This window comes from Harpia harpyja, chromosome 1 (assembly GCF_026419915.1).
Source record: "Harpia harpyja isolate bHarHar1 chromosome 1, bHarHar1 primary haplotype, whole genome shotgun sequence".
In the NCBI taxonomy this organism is placed as follows: Eukaryota; Metazoa; Chordata; class Aves; order Accipitriformes; family Accipitridae; genus Harpia; species Harpia harpyja.
In genome coordinates this window covers 38,136,718-38,154,164 of record NC_068940.1, presented here as the reverse complement: position 1 = coordinate 38,154,164, position 17,447 = coordinate 38,136,718, and the positions used below count along the sequence as shown (strand labels likewise).

Here is a 17,447-nt window from a genome sequence, read left to right as displayed (position 1 = left end):
TTACCCAATATGTACACTCTATTGTAATAATTGCTCAAACAGCTGCATATGCATTTGGAATATCTGTGTCAAATCTTTTTGAAAACCCTGGCCTACTATTTTAACTTTACAGATCTCATCAAACAAAATCCTTCCTTATAATCTGGAGAAACCTTCTAAACCCTTTCTGTAAAATTTCAATTACATAATGTAAAAAATGCAGAAATTCAGTGCATAGGTAAACTGAGGGTTATTTACATTGTATTTTGTCTGTACTAGTAGAACTACAAACCTATTCACGCTAACACTAAAGCAGTAAACATTAAGATTTTAAAGGTCTCACACTGAGGTCTTTGAACTGCCGCCCTATTTATGTTGAGTCCTAGTACTGGAGAATGACAATTTAAATAATAAAACAGAGGTTATGTAAGTGCAGAGAATTATGGAAAAAATGTAAGTGGAAAGTACATATTTTTAAAATGCACTTAAATAGCTCAAATGCAGCTGAACTGTCATTATACAGACTTTCCAGTCTTATTCAACACTGGATTGAAACCAAGCACAAGAAATTTCAGGGCCAAAGGACGTTTTTAAGAAAATTGTAAGTACCTATATTTCTAGTTTACAATGTCTGTCTGGGAAAGCTCTACTGCCTAAAGAAAGACTAACCTATCTTCTCATGGGATCAAACAAAAGGGATGTGAACTAATTAAGGGGATGTTTGGATCAGCTTGCAAAAGTAAGGACTGATTCAGCCCCAAAGAGCACCCAAACCAGAAAGCTGGATTCAAATACCTGTGGTCTCCTAGCGAAATATGGATGCAGATTCAGATCCAAATTTTACACTGAAAGTTCATTTCTAACCTGTGCATACAAAAGCTCTAGGCCCAGCTCTGCATTCCTTCCACACCCAGAATTGGAGTTCTGCCTGAATAAGGTATGCAAGAGAGAAATGAATTTCTTATCTTTATGGCAGATCTTGTTTGGTTATGTACATGCCCGTGAACCTGCCAAAACTCAAATGTGTGACATTGTATGCAATCTAATGCCAAAACTGATAGATTTCAAGAGATTACTCTTGTAGGACACTTAAAATAAGGTCAAACTATTTTAATAAGCATAAGTAACTGTTCCTGTATCTTATATACCTGGATAAATTCAGATACTTCTGTTATAAATAATTTTTGTCAATGGAAAAGTGAAGATCCCAGATTTGAATAAAAAATGAGTAACAAAGGGAATAAATTATATATTTCCAAACTGAGGGGCATTTAAAAGTATGACTATATGAAAAAAAGATTTAAAAAAAAAATTTCACAGAGGGAAAATACTAAACAAACAAAAATAAAAGAAGGCTTCTTGGCATAACATTTTATGTCCATTATCCTCCAAAATCACAGGGTAGTGTTATGCATACACATGCATATGCTAAAATTTTTCAATCACTCCAAAGAGACATGAACTTCACCCTGGCTTTTGATAAGATAAATGCAATTCTGTTTCCTTCAGCTACCCACCCAGCAGTATTTAAAAATTTGCAGTGAGAAAGACCTTCCAAATGCATGAATGACAAAGAACTGTGGAAACAAGTCTCTTTATGTGTGGATCTTGGCATTTTTTTAATTTTCCCAGCTTTTTCAGTCAAGTTTATACAAGAAAGGTCCACCAGTATTAGTTACAGATGCTGTATTTTATGATATGTCTATGATAAAATTGAAATCCTAGTGCAGACACAATTCCATGAGCATTTTTGTTAGTTTAAATTAATTTGGTCAAAAATCAGCATAAATTGTAGAAGAAAAATCTCTTTTTGCAAATACTAGATGTATCCACACCTGGAGTATCTGACACAATTATTACATGCGCCAACCTGTTCTGCTGTAGCTGTGGCCTTCCTGGATGTTTTTTTCGTTATTCTACCCCAAACAGTAGGCAAAAGTGTAGGATAAAGATGCCTTTCTGTGGTCAAAAAAGTGAAAAGGGGATATTAAGGTAATTTGTGTTGCATTTTGTTCAGACAAAAAAATTTTGTAATAGTTGAGAAAAGTATATGTTGAATAGAGTATCCTGTGGCAACTATTCTGAGAAAAAGAAATGCTAGCTAAGCTAGCTAAAATCAAGGGCTTTGGCTGCTTTAAGGCTTCCTAGGCAAGATTAAATCAAAATATTTCCTATATACATTCCCTCTTTTCATCAGCATGTCAACCGTAGTAAGTAAGAATGTGCTACTAATTCTCAGCGTCAAAATCTGGGATAATTTTATATAGTCAAATGTTTCCCTACTTTCACAGAAACAACTGTTACTGGAAATATTTTCCAAAGCAAGTTGCAAGTGGAGCTAAGTAAATCAGCTAGCACACTGCACACTTTTCAAGGAAAAAGTTTCTAAAAATGAGTCAGGATTTAATAAAAAATGTCTCTGAGGTACATAACTCATGCCCATAATAGATATTTTTCAATTTTCAACCCTGTATAGAGAATTTTAAAATGCTAACAGATGTATGAAACAAAAAAGCAAAATTCTCCCTTATTCTCTGCTGTGCACACATGTAACACACATAGAAACCAATGAGAGGCTCTAAAACATTTTCCACTAGAAAGACAATTTGCTCACAATTCCTTCTCCCCTTAAATTGTTTCTGTGGCAACACATCTGGTGCTATAATTCTGGGCCAGAACATTAACTATCCTGAAAGAAGAAAGTTATGTTGTTGTTCTGGTCTGCAAGAATGTGAAGCAGAGAGAGATCTGCAAAAACATGTAATCAGGTAACCTTTTTCACCTTCATAGGTGCACAGAATATTAGCTACTTATATTGATGCATTGCTTAAAATTACAAGTTTAAAAATGTTTCTACAATGGTTAGAGAAAACTCTTGTGGTGAGCACACATTCTGTAAGCCAGCTTTTTTAAACAAAATGACGAGTGCTTTGTTATTGCTCTTCCTACCATATGAAATAAGTGAGAAAAGTATTCAGCTAAGAGGAACAAGGTTCATTCCCTAGTCATAAATATAATTCTTCCTACATAATGGAGAAAGATTGATATTGGTTTCTTATCATCTCCCCAGTACTATGTAAACATTACTGTATTACCACCATTTTGCAGATGAGATATGTCAGGAGGACATGAGGCCAAAGTCTCTGAAGTGTCTGTTAAATTCAGATGTCCCTATTATTAGTTACCCATACTGAAACATGCAGCCCTTGGCTCTCTGAGCTCTTGAGGACCAACAGATTTTACTGGCCTTACTTGAAATTATAGGAACCTATTGATGCTTAACACAAGTCTTGGACATCCCAGCTTGAGCATGCCAGCATTCTCAGAATTTGTAGTCCGAACAATTTGGTTAGAGAGAAAGGAAAGAAAAACAAGAATAAAAGCTTACAGCCCCAATTCAGTTTGCTAAGTCAACAAGTGAATGTTTTTTTTAATCACTAATAATCTTGACAAGTCAGTCTGAAATCTTAAAGTCATACTATATGACTATAATCCAGTGAAAGTTATTATGGATATTTTACTGCGCAGCTGAGATTGACACCTCAAGATACAAACTCTGCTGTGGATCTTAATTCATAATACAAGGGCCAGACCAATTTGCAAGGGCTACTGCATTCACTTAACTCAGCCTGGAGTAGCAAGAGTTAAAAAAATAATGAAAGTGGGGTTTTGCTACTCCATCAAGCAGATCAGGAATGAACTCATGGAAAGAACATATCTTATAAATAACAAAATATCACCGACACAGTTCCTTTTCCAATAATAATTGCATTTTAAGTTCCTCATGAAACAAATTTTATTATTTCATTTGAAACAGCTAAATTCAAATCTAGATCAGTTACACATAAATCAGTTTGCTAACTATACTTACAGTATTTTCTGTACTAGTGACAAAGAAGACAAGATCGTCTTGGTGTTCTGATCCTGTAAATTGCTAATGATTAAATGCATTGACTGGCTGAAAACCAAGCTTTTTTCCCCTAAAAAGTTGAATTGAATAAAAATTATGGTTTTCAGGCATTCTGTCTCTGAAGACATACTGGTTTAAAGCAATCTGTGCTCAGGGAGAATAAACTGGCAACAAAAATGGAAAAGTTGAAAAAAGTGGATAAAAACTGGTATTTCATAAATATGTATGTCCCTTTTGTACTTTGGAGGCACCATCTTACGATCAGAATTAAACCCAGGACCGTGAGCACCTGAAGTCATCAAAGGCCAGCTGATGTCCTTTGCAAGACTTGCTGTCTGTATAATTTTGGATTGTCCCCAGCCAATCACCTTCCAAAATCCAGTTCTGGCCAATAACAATCTGGATAATTCAACTCTCTCTGTTCCTTTTTTCTCAGCCTTTTGGCTAAGATCGAGTGTGTATATTTAACTAATATTAAACCTACTATTTTACATAAAATATCTCCTTCAATTCCAATCTAACCTTTCTATTTATTTCAGCCAAATGGCGTAATTAACAAAACTTCTGAGACAGTTCTCACTCCTTTGCTTTATCTTGTATAACTTTCTATGCACAGAACCTCCGTTTTGTCCTGGTGCACTATAGATCCACATCATCACTCCTCAAACCCCTGAGAAAAAGACACATTAAAGTCGTAACTCTTCCCTCCCCATTGACTGAGTCTGGTTTCCCTTTCTGGCCATAATGGCTCTATTCCACTTCTCAGGTTCTTTAGGAGGATATTGCAAAGGAATATTTGTGAAGGAACTAGCTGTGGAAGGGAATAAAGTGATATCGGTGGATCTGATATTACAGGGTCCCAACTCCCTGCGTGGATTGCTCCTAAGGAACTCAGGGCTAGAGTGAACATAGTAGAGCAACTGTATGGCTGCTCTTTGTCTTGACAGAAGGAAATCATCTCATCTTTATACTACCCCTTAGGGAATACCATTACATAACTCACTGTTTGGCCTATATTTTTTCCCCATTCCTGGCTCTATGCTGTTAACAGAAACACCACTGCTTCACTGCAGTTACTGACTTGAGAATTGAGCAGTAGGTAGGGACGCAGGACCTGTCATCTCAGGGAAGCCCTTTAATTCCTCTAAACAGTATCCAGACTCTAATCGGAGGAAAATTTTACCGAGGTAGTTGTTCGCTACCATATCGCACGTGTTGTATCTCATACAAGTTTCTCTCCAGACCTGAGGCATAAAGTAGGCTTGGCCTGCCATTCAGTAACACCACCATCCCATTTTGGCAAGTTTTGTCCAGCTTTTCCTGCACTACTACATGTGGTGCTTATGTCATCCACTCTGCAGAATTCAGAGCAGCAGCGTGTAAGTGATCAGCTGCACAAGAAATTAATACAACAGAGAAGAAGTTTCTAATATGCATGCTCCTTTAGACACCATATCTTTCTCAGAGGTGTCTCTCCATTCAACATTACAAGTTCCCTCAGGTACATTTTGCATTGTTTACCACCCTTACAAACGATCTTCCTCTGCTTTTTTTTTTTTAATTAAGGTCTTCCCAAAAAGAATATGTAATGCCCCTCATTAATAGGTGTAGCTCCCATTTTACAGCTGTGAAAGCACAGGTAGAGACGGATTAAGCCTTGATCCCAACAAAGGAAATGACGGAATCAGGAGTTTTGAGTACTGGTGCTGTACTCTGACTCTAGTTCAATACTCAAGAAATGGCTCAAGGAATACGTAACCTTATTTTTCAAATTCCTTCAAGTTTCTTTGGTTGATGAACAACTCAATTTCCATATGGCCCAACTTATTTAGAACACTTTTTAAAAGGGGAAATTAAACTCTGTCTGAAGCAAAACGTAACTGGGCTGTGACCCAAAACCTCAGTTCGTATTTATGAGCAAATAAAAGGTAATCTCTGCACAGACAAAAAGAGTTAACTAAAACATAACCAGCCCATACAGTGACACCTCCAAAACGCAAACCCTACAGGATGGCATAAACGTTGTCCTGCCCCTCTTACTTTTCCACCTGCTCCCGCCAGCCGTTCACCTCCCAGGGGGTTCCTGGGTGTTTCCTGACGTGAATGTGTTTACCCCCGGATAAAAAGCTACCGCACCTCTTCGCGCCGCTGCAGCCTCTGTCGCAATACCAGCATCCCTCGAGGTTTCGTACAGATGCCCGCAGATTCCCAAGGAGCCCACCCCCCTAGAGGCGACATGCCCCCTCCCACCTACCCCTCCCCGGTGCCCCGCAGCTCTCACCTACCGATGCGGTGCCGGTGCCTCCCCGCTGCTCCGCGCGTCCCGGATACCCGTCTCCCTGCCGGCCGCCCGCCCGCCCGAAGCGGCGTTACCGACGCGCCCCTGCCCCGTACCTCCCGCCGCTGGGCAGGGCGGGGGGGGGGGGGGGGGGGGCCGCGCTCCGCCGGCGCGCAGCGGGCGCCTCTCCCCGCCCGGAACCGGAGCCGCAGCCGGCCCCCCGCGCTGCTCCCCCCCCCGCCCCGGTTGTCGCCGGCGGGACCGGCTCCGCGGTCCTCCGCGGCCAGGTGTTTCCTACCTGCCCTCTCGGCGGCGGGGCGCGGAGAGCGGCCCCGCACCGCTCCCGCGGCGGCTGTCGGCGGCGCGGAGAGGCAGGGCCCGCCGGGAGGGCCCCGATAGCCGCCGCTTATCGCCGCTGCCTGTCACCCAGCCGGGCTCCGTTTCCAGGAAGCCGCGGCTCCGCAGCGTTTGTTTGCTGCTGGATGCCGATCGCCCCGTCCCGCTCGCTGCCTCCCTCCCTCCCTCCCTCCTTCCTTCCCTCCCTCCCTCCCTCCGACCCCCCTCATCCTGGCAGGGGGGCTGGGAAAGTGCAGCGCGGCTCCAGCACATGCCGAGCCTGCGGTCACGGCCCGGACCCTCTGCTATTAATCAGGGAGCATCCCAAGCGCCCCCTTGCTCACTCCAGCTGTTCTACTCCAGGCCTCGGCGCGCCGCAGGGCAATGACAAACCGGCTACAGACGCGGGGACACCCGCCCCTGCCCCCCCGGTTATTCCTCCGTCCGTCGTCCCCCCTTACCCCTCCACTTCTCGGGCATTTTCTCCTGTGCCCAGATTCCCTCCCTTCCCATCTGCCCCATCCATTGCTCACTCCTCTTCTCCCCCTGCCCCACGCTCCCTCTTCGCTATCCCTTTTAAGTCTCCCTCCTCTTACCACCCTCAGCCTTTCCCTAATCATCACCTTTCTTTCTCTTACTGCCTCCTCCCTCTTTCCACCCTACCCTCCCATAGGTTTTCTATTATCGAAGACGTGGGATTTGCTGTGTCTTTGATCCTTTGTTAACCAAAGCCCCCTCCAAGTCCCTTCTGCGGCACCCACTACTGACCTCCTGGGTGCTTCCTCAGGCAGGTACTGTTCCTGGAGAACGAGCTCCCTTCTAGCTTTCTAGGCACCTTCCAGATAGCCCTGGCAAAAAGATGTGAAATTGTGATGTAGAAAGCAGGCTGAAATCCTCCCGGGTTCCTTGCCTCACCACATGAACCCACACAATCACACCTCTTTTCTTTTGAACAATGCCTTGCCAGGCCTTTTGTAAACACCAGCACACAAACGTGTTCCTGCCTTGGGCAAAGCACCTCGGTTTACCGTATGTCTCAATCCTCTTCCATTTTCCCCTATGTTTTTTAGCACCATTTCCCCATAAGGTTAGCATGCTGATTGACTGACAGCACGGGAAGCTAGATGCTCCCCATGAGGAAAATGAAATGACTGTACAGAATTTGGACATGCTTTTACGGTAACTTTATTACTAATAGTGTTTGCTCCCCTTTTGACCATATTCAGCAACATCTAGGACACATACCAGACTCTTCCATCCTGTTTCAGGAAGTTAAAACACAAACTAACGTTCTCAAAGCACCAGACGACCAGAGATCCCATACAACAACCTGTTAAGGCAGAGTTCTTGCTTTCTTTTGCAGTACTTTATGAAGTTGATTAGGATTTGTATTTTTCTGTGTGCATGCTTAAAGCAAAGTCTTGAAAGAGGCAAGGGAAGATCTCTTGCGCAGCTGAATATGTTTTTAAGAAGATGCATGAGGGAATTGACACATAAAAGTGAGAGCAATAAGAGACAAAAACAGATGGGCTGATGGAGTTGGCTGAGCAGACAATTCAAGCACTTTGGGTTTTATATATATTCGAAAGAACGCTGCTGAGATGCAAGTAAAAGTGGGTTTCATACCAGATCTTGAAACTGATTGGGGCTTGGAGCACTGAAAAAGGCAATGGTGATACACCATGAAAAAGTCTAGTATCAGAGCTGGTGTACATAGCAAGACAAAGGAAGGAGATGCAAATACATGGACTTTTACAGGTAAGGACATGACATATTCTAGTAATTGTAACTCTACTAACTGTTCTCTTGATTTTCCTAGTATTTTGGGTTTTACGATCAATCAATCACACTGACTGCTTGAAGAATCCCCCCCCCCCCCAGCAAATTTAACTGCAGCTGTTCAAGATGCAGCCAGCTACACGTCCTGCCTCTCTGCTCAGGTCTTCCAATCTTACAAGACAGTCAGCAAAGCTGGATGTGTGCTCCAGCCTCAGACCCACCAGCGTGAACGGTATCGGACCAACTCATGCAGCACAGGACTATGCTAAAACATGGACTGTGAACTGCAGCAGTTTAAGTACGGACTCATGTCTTTGCGTGCCAGCCCCACAGCAGGGTGGAGCACATAGGGGCTATTTTAAATCAACTTAACTGGATTTGCAGGAGGACATTTGTCAGAACACCAAATCTCTGCAGGAGCCCTACACAACCAGTTGACCAAAAAACCTTTACTGTTACTGTCATTTCCTCCTAAACATGAGACTTATAATAAATTTCACAGACCAGATCCTCGGGTAATGCAAATGACCAAGGTTCCATCACTCCTGGTGCAGATGTCCCTATTTACTTCAGCTGAGGATTGGCCTTACTATGTTTTTATTCCAGTTTATTTTTTATGATCTTCACTTGCTGTGTCTTCATCTGGTGTGTTTATGTGGCTGGTGCTTGGTTTTCATTATTTTTAACTGCATTTCAGATTATTTGCTCTATGGTTTTGTTCACATTCTCCTTTTCCACGAAATTCTAATAAAACACTTGGCTACAGATTTCCCAAATTGAATACCGATGTTTAGTGCAGCTAATTATGTAGCAGGGTTCAAAGCGAGTTCTATAATGTAACAATTTACATATTCTTGAAAACAATGGACACAAACCTACAAATTATTGTTACAAGCTAGTTTCACATTATTCTGGAATTTCCTTTAAAAATACATATGTTTAGTATTCTCACACATATGAAAAGCAGTAAATACTCCATTGCTGGCACCATTGTAATATTTACAATGAAAAAATAAAACACACTCTGATGTCTCTCAGACCTAAAGGGACATTAAAAAAATGCTAGTACATCTCTTCCAAGGAACTCAAAGCACTTCACAAAAGCACTTCACAAATTCGGCCACTCAATATCTATCAAGTAGCATGCCAATGATATACAAAGATCATTTTACAATGAAATATTCAGGATGGTTGCAACACCATTATAGATTTAGTGTTTCAGCCTCACCAGTGTTCTGGCATAATCAGATTAACTATGATTTCATTGTTTAAATACTGAATTAAGTAATTTTTGTTTCTTTTCTAAACCAACTGAACTACAGACAGCAAACTCTGTGAGCAGACCAGGCTTCTCAGGAAGATCCAGGCTAAAGTGACTTTTAGAAAGGCCGCTATAAACTGTAACTCTGTTTATAATAACTCAGTAGTTAGGCCTATTAATACGATCCTTCACACCAGGCTGACTTGGAGAAAACAGTATTTTTTCTTGCTGCTCTTAACGCAAGCAATATGTAGGCAAACATTTGCTTGTGTCTCCACCTCACCCTTTTTTATTTCGTATTCTTTTAATTTTAGAATGCTACTTACATTTTAATAAATATGAAGTAATCTGCATAGAAGTAGATTATCTATCAATCTATCAATATATTGACTAGGTGCTTTCGTTGCTGTAACACAACAAACTTCAGACCATGCTACAACAAACCATCCCTACAAAAAGAGGATTTACTCAGAGTTTCTGAGGGTGTGTTATAGTAAGATTAAACTGTAATTACACACATCCAGAATTCTAAGCACATGGTTATTTTTGCTCCTTTGTGCCTCTATCTGCACTGAAGTTTATAGTTCACGGTATTATAACTCAGGAGGGAAACTAAGAGATGAGCCAACAGAAGCAAAGAATATCTTCTAAAAGCTGAATGCAGCTGGGACAGTGGCTGAACTCACACGGATTCAGTATTTCCAAATGTGACATACATGGAAAAATTGAATTGCTTTTCTACTCCCCTTGGCTTGTACTTTTCTATTTTTACTTATTACCACTGCATCAGTACTATTTGGTTAACAAACAGTGACAGTTCTATTATGTTAGTGTACAAACGTCCGTCTGTTTAAACTCTGTAGTTTCACAGTGGGTTTGCCTTGTTCATGTATGCGGGCATAACAATACTGAGGAGAAAAAGCCTAAATTAATTTGAATTGTCTAAATATGATAATCGTTTTATATTTCCCTAAAAAAGGTTCCTAATAAGGGTTTTACATTTTCCTAAGATGTTGCTAACTTCATCTTACGCTTTCAACAATAAACCGATAAAATAATTGTAAGGTTAATTTCACAGATAAGATTACGAATACACGCAAGGTTCCGAGAGCAGCTATTGTACTAGAAACACTTGGTACGGACATGGCCACGACGGTAACCAGCAGCTAAACACGACGCTCACCCCGAGTCAGTCCCAGGCCCCGCCCCCGGGCCCCGCCCCGCCCTCCCGCCGGCCGCCCCGCCCGCCCCAGCCCCTCCCGCGCCGCGCCGCGCCGCGCCACCGCGCGCAGCGCCCCCTGCCGGCCGCTCCCCGGCCAGCCGCAGCGCCCGCGGCAGCCAGGGACAGCACGGGCCCGGGTAAGGCCGCGAAAGCCTCCCACGCGTGATCTTAGATCCTGGACAATCCCCAGGCGGTTCCGCTCTCGAGTGGCTAACCCACCTTCTGCACATACGTAGTGCAGTCCGGTCCGCGTTGCAGCATGAGCGTCGCAGGCGCTTCCAGTACTCCTTTTTGAGCACGCATGAGCAATCTTGGATGGCTCGCAAATTATTCAATCATAGTGAGTAATAATTAATTATTTTACAAAAAGCTATCGCTACTTTTGCAACTGGATGCAGGTATCATTTGCGAAACTGATGAATTTTCTCACAGTCAGACAAGTCACAGAACCCTAACAGGTCCTGCGCTTACTCCCCTTTCTGTCAAAGCACTTTGACGTGGCAGTAGGGCCAACTTGGAGGACACAAATTTGTTTTGGGCAGCTCTGAAAGAAGGCAGACACAGAAAAGCATGCGAGCTCAGGCAAAGGGAGTCAAATGCAAGATTTCTGAAACAGTACCTGCGGAAGTATGGGGCAGGAGGGGCTTGCTTACGAGAGTGATCTACAAACTTGCTACTAAGTGGTGTCGAAATAACACGCTGACAAGCAATGCAGAGTGTTTAAACGTCACACCTTGGAGGACATGAGGACATAAAGACAACACAGTCCAATCTAGCTGTGAAGCAAGGTGCTGGGCAACAGGAGCTGGATATTTATAGAAGATTAAACTAATCCATAGTAGCTCGTTCACTTTAAAGCTCAAATGTTATCCTTGTTTGATAGGAAATTACTTTTAACAACTGACAAAGCCTAATAATTTGCTGTATAAGCATACTGTGTGTACTCACAAATAATTTTAAGATATATCAATGGCCATTCTGTATAAAAACGTTCCTTTGTAGTGAAAGGCACAAGTACTTATTATTCAGCAGATGGCACTTCAAGTATTACTTATTCTAGGTTACAGCCGCTAGCAGAGGGCATTGTTTTACTCACAAATAGCGATAACATGCTTTCCAGACAAGCTTAAAAGCAAAGGCTTTATTCCAAAAGGTTTATTAGGCAGAGCTTTCTTATCTAACGCTTTAAGAATAAGACAAAATTAAAATTCTAATCTGTACCTAGTGAAGTTTAAAAGAAATTTTGGAGCTATTATCCCCTTGATCTGTCATAATTTTTCCAAATTCTAGATCAGGAATACTCAAGTGAGTACTGGAAAGATAAATAAGTAACGTTCACGAATTACTTTCAGGAAAGAAACACTGAAGTGTCATCTGTTGACGTATACAGCTCAAGCATCAGCATGGTTTCTTTTGAACACTTTAGTCAGAAGAGTTACATCATTAAACTCTACACACGTTTGCAAGTGTGAGATGTCAGCTGTGATTAGTACAACCATGTTTAAATAAGGAAGAATTTCAAGGTAATCCAGAGTCATTGAACAGAAATGGATTACTAGACAACTGCGAAGAAAAAGCTTTGAAAGCTTTTAATTGTTTTAGTTAGAAACCTCAGAGAATACAAATTAATATATCAATATTAGCTTTTGACTTGTCAGGAAAGTATTTTCAAAAAACTTCAGAAGTTTATCACAACTAAAGCCCCTAACCAAGAAAAATCATGGAAATATTCTACAGACCATCCACTGCTGGGACAAATGGCATACTTTCCAAAAAGTACTTGCAACACATCCTCCATTAAGCGTCTCCTCTTAGAGCTAGCTGAAAGTCAGAATTCCCATTCAAATGAAAAGAAAAACTTCTGCAGAGGTAAGAAAATCTGAAACAATTCACCAGTTTCTCTTGCCTAATAAATAAGTAATTCCACAGCGGTACATCCTGAGAATATTCTCAGCCTACCAAGCACACCCATCTCAGGAGTCCTAAGCAGAGCTGGCATTCACAGTGCTCCCACGTTTGTTACCGTCTCAATTCTGCGGCAGAAAGCCTGACGGCTTTGGTGTCCCTGATTACTAGGGTATATTCCTGCTAGTCCTTCCTTTCTACGCAACCCTTCTAGATTTGGGCAGATTCCCATGTATGGTACCTATGTTTAATTTATGGGAATATTTTGTGTGAATGAGTTTAAATGTGTTTCCAAAACTGATCTAGATTTATAGCATACCAGAAACAAATGTTTATTTGACAGGCAGCATGATACAAAGACAACTTTTCCCATAAAGCTAGACAAAACTTAAAAAAAGCACAGATTGAAAGAAAAACCCACAACCCTAGGAAACTAGAAATACTTTATTGGAAAAGATCTCATATATGAACTTTAAAAATAATTCATTTTGTCACTGACAGGTAAGTAAATATTGCATCAAAGTAACAACTAAAGGTGCCTGGAGGAGGAGTGGGGGAAAAAAAAAGGCTAATTATTTTGCTGACAGTCAAAGAAAGCAGAGGCAGGATCAGAACACAGAAATTCTTCCATCTGAACTCTCTGGTTGCTCCTCTGGTCCATCCTATCTTTAACAGGTGAAGTAGCATTAGTTCTTCAGTTAACAATGTAAATATTTTGTAGTATCTATTTACTGAGCAAAAATATGATTTGAAGTGTACATTACTTTGGACTTACACGCTCCTGGCTTCTTTGCAGTAGATATTTAAATCCAAGTGCTGCAGTTCTTTAGGTTTTTTTTTTTTTTAATACAGAAACATTTCTCAAGCCTTCCCAGGTACTTGTACAAAAAATGCATTGATAAAATCTAGCCAGAAAAGGAGAAGCCGTCCCTAGCTGGAGAGCACTTTTGAACTACACTCATATACTTGTACCTACACAGCCACTATACTATTGGTAGGATTGTATTGTATTGCTGATTTCTGCAGAAGAAAAGCAACAAACTTTTATATCACTACTTTGACCCTAAAAGTCATTTTATAGCTGTACAGTTAAAAAACAAATACATTCATTACTAAACCAACTATTGGTTCCCTCTCCCAAGAAAATAAAAAGAAAATCAAAACAAAACCCCCAAAACCAAAATTAAAATCCACAAAATCCCATAACTGTCACAATTTCAGGATAAGAAATTCAGTTTTTATTATACCAGTATCATGTAAATATTACTATTATTAATAAATTAGCTAAACTGCCATGCAGTGGGGTTTACTTAATGAGCTTTGCTCTTGTGTTTGTATAGTGCTGTTAGTATGGATTGTATTTCATGGCGATAAAATATAACAAGCTACCCTTCTCAAATTCTTTCTGTCTAATGCAACATTTGCAAATTCATATATCCTGCCCCAGGATCAAGAGTATTAACAGAATGTTATGGACCATATTTCCATGGCTTCATGGGCACCTATAAATAGTGCTCTACAATATTATTTGCATTTGTGAACATCAGATGTGTTTAGGACACAAATGGTTTGTCTGTACCACTCACTTATTAAGAGGAAGGTAAAAGCAATTTACCTCATATGTCCCTAATATGCTGAAAATGCAGTTATCCAAGTGTATACACTGTCCTCCAAAACTCCCCTCTTTGTAGGGAAATGTAACTGGTATGCAAAATTAATGTATGAAAATTGCACTAGGTATCAAAATGAAAGTCTGTAATTACAGATTTTTTTTTTTTAAGAAAGCAGGAGAATCTGTCGTATGACCTTCTTATTACCATTTTTTAAATAAAGCTTCTCTTTTCCCCTTTATTTTTCTTTTCCCATCAAAAAAACCCTAACCTCTCATCAACTCCAATACAAGATCAGATTACAATCTACTGAATCTAACAATCACTCTTCTGAACTTGCACTGACAGTGTAAGTAAAGAATAGTTTATGTTAAATATAAAAACAGCATAAGCCCTGAACTATACAATAAAAGCGTAGGTGGGTCATCAATAACAGTCAACATACACTGGTAGACATTTTCTATGCTTTATTCTTAGAAGTATTCTTTCAGCTCCCAGGAGGGGTGTATGGAATACCATTCCACTTAAAAAGTGGGAAGTCTCGAGATGGGAAAGAAGCATTATGGTAGAATCTCACTATACTCCATGGTGGACTTAGTGATCAAATTTCTACACCAAAACAAAGAAAAAAAAGGCCTCCCAAAAAACTTCCCCAACTGTCCAGAGATTAGGAAACCCAACCTGTCTTTCAACTTCACAGAAGCTGAAACTGAATGTGCCATGAATAGCTTGATCAAGTCTGAATCACAGGTTTTACAGAACTTGTGACTAAAATAGCTCTATAAACTTGTGTTACAACTGTCACAAAAAGCCTGCCTCTCTCCCTACCTTTATCTGAAATCAAATTGTTTATCACATTCCTTCCTCATACATCAGCTCCTTGTGATGAAAGCAAGCCAGTGATTAATACTTTTTATTACGTTGGTTCCAGTGACTTGAAATGAATTTGCCCTGACTCCTTAAGCATGCTACCACACCCACTGCATGGCACTCCAACCATGCTAGGAATGCACAACAGAAAAAAAATTATCTTAGATGATACTTCATAAATCTATAGCAATAAAATTAGCTGCACGATGGTTTCAAGCACAAATCAACTTCAGGAGGTTCTTCCTCCCTTTCTCCAAAAGAAAAGATGCAAACCAATAACTTTAAAAACCTGGAGAAGGCACTGTTCTGTCACTGGCACTCTTCTCTGTGCTTTCCTATAGCTCATTAAGCAAAGCATGCTGTGGAAGACAGAAATGGAAAGCAGTCCAAACTCTTTTCAATTTTTAATCACAAAGTGACAAAATAAGAGGGTTTATCCAAGTCTTGCTCACATAGCTGTAATCTATCTTCTATTACACTAGGATCACAGATTTTATCCAAATTTACACTGAGTCTGAATTTAGACTGAATTCTCTATGTATCCTTTTGCAGTGTAAAACCAAAACATGCCAGATGAAGGATGCAAGACTTGAATTAGCCTAGACACTGTCTGACAGCAAACTATACTTAACAATATCCTCTGTACTAATTACAGCTTGACTTGGCTTGAGTGATAGCTGCAATTTCTTTGCCTTTGGCATTAGGGGAGTGAGAACAACCACACAAAAAATGTAATCACAAAGTGACAAAATAAGAGGGTTTGTCCAAGTCTTGCTCACATAGCTGTAATCTACCTTCTATTACACTAGGATCACAGATTTTATCTAAATTTACAGACTGAATTCTCTATGTATCCTTTTGCAGTGTAAAACCAAAACATGCTAGATAAAGGATGCAAGACTTGAATTAGCCTAGACACTGTCTGACAGCAAACTATACTTAACAATTAACAATATCCTCTGTACTAATTACAGCTTGACTTGGCTTGGGTGATAGCTGCAATTTCTTTGCCTTTGGCATTATGGGAGTGAGAACAACTGTACAAAAAATGGCACTGACTTAAGTGATTCAGCACTGGATGGGGTTTTTTTAATTACTGATTACCAACTGAGACTTGAGAACTGACTAGACACTCATACCTTGCCTCAAGTGCAAGGAGTTGTTTGAACTCCCTTCACAGCTGTCTACATAACATCTACACAAGGATACCTCAGGCCGAGTTCTCTTCCATCAGGTTTATAGATTAGGGAGAGACCTGTATTTCAAAGGTTTGTTGACAGAACTAATCGACGTGCTTTCTTCTTGCCAATACATGTAAAATTATGTAAGTGAAAAGTCATTTTTCTTGAGATTGTGTTTCTGATCTTTCCACTATGGAGTTTTGTCAGTACCTCTCTCAGGGTAGCTAAGCAGACCTTTACACGAAAATAACTGCTCTCTCTCAGAATTAAACCAAGAAGGATACCTAAGACAACCACTCTGACATGTTACCGGATTCTGCAATATTATTCGTGGTTAGAATGAAAACAAACCCCACGAACATCTTCACGCCCAAGATGGGCATACAGATGCATCCCAAGAGTAAGAGAGTTCAAATTTTCAGCCCAACCTAGGCTTATTTTATGTAATCTGTCAATACATAAACTAACACTGCTGCACTTTCTGTGTTCAATTCGCAGGATCCCAAGATGCCCGAGGTCTCTGGGTGCCACTCGCCTCCAGGACAGCCCGGCCCCGGGGGCTCCTAGCACCGAGGCTGCGAGCCGCCGAGGCCTGGCGGGCTGCCGGACCCGCCTCCCCAGCGCTGTGGGAGGGCGCGGAGGTGCGGGCTGCTGGCTCTCCGCGGCGAGGGGGCGCAGCCTGAGGCCGGGCCGGCCTCATCACGGGAGGCGACGCGCTGAGGCGCCTGAGGAGAAGGCGGGAAACCGCGCTTCAGCCACCGCAGCCCTGTGTGTGCACACCAGACCCGGCTGCTCCAGGGCAAAGGTTGCCGAGACACATCCCGCACCTGCTCCCTAGAAGAGAAGGAAGGGGAAAAAAAAAAAAAAAAGACTTCCTCATCACACAACAGCCCCTCCTCCTTCTCCTCACCCGCGCCGGGCGGCCGCCTCCATCTTGGAACCCCGCCGAGCCAGCCGCAGGTGCGCGGCCCCTCTCGCCGGCCGGCGACTGCGCATGCTCGCCAGCGGCAGGTGCGCGGCCCCGCCCTCCGCCGGCCGGCGCCCCTCCCTGCGGCGCAGGCGCCGTGGCGGCTCTGTGGCGGCGCAGCGCGGCTGCCCCGCCCCGCCCCGCCCCGC

General features: G+C 41.7%; 1 protein-coding gene and 1 long non-coding RNA gene across 8 annotated transcripts in view; one reads left to right on the top strand and one right to left on the bottom strand.

Annotated features, from left to right (window-relative positions):
- RIPOR3 (RIPOR family member 3) overlaps nucleotides 1-6,599 on the bottom strand; it is a 53,707-nt gene extending 47,108 nt beyond the window's left edge. For 2 of the 7 annotated variants that reach the window (XM_052787761.1, XM_052787742.1), the window contains exons 1-2: nucleotides 6,466-6,586; nucleotides 844-907 (exon numbers count right to left, since the gene is read on the bottom strand). The gene's annotated coding sequence lies outside the window, so the exon portion shown is untranslated. Of the gene's footprint in view, nucleotides 1-843; nucleotides 908-6,174; nucleotides 6,267-6,465 lie in introns of those variants that run through there. The other 5 variants (XM_052787724.1, XM_052787770.1, XM_052787786.1 and 2 more) reach the window with 4 other exon arrangements.
- Nucleotides 6,600-6,975: 376 nt separating this feature from the next.
- LOC128142143 (uncharacterized) lies at nucleotides 6,976-9,063 on the top strand. Its single transcript, XR_008235283.1, has 2 exons — nucleotides 6,976-8,261; nucleotides 8,444-9,063. It is a non-coding gene; the product is annotated as an uncharacterized LOC128142143 (long non-coding RNA).
- The last annotated feature ends 8,384 nt before the right edge of the window (nucleotides 9,064-17,447 follow it).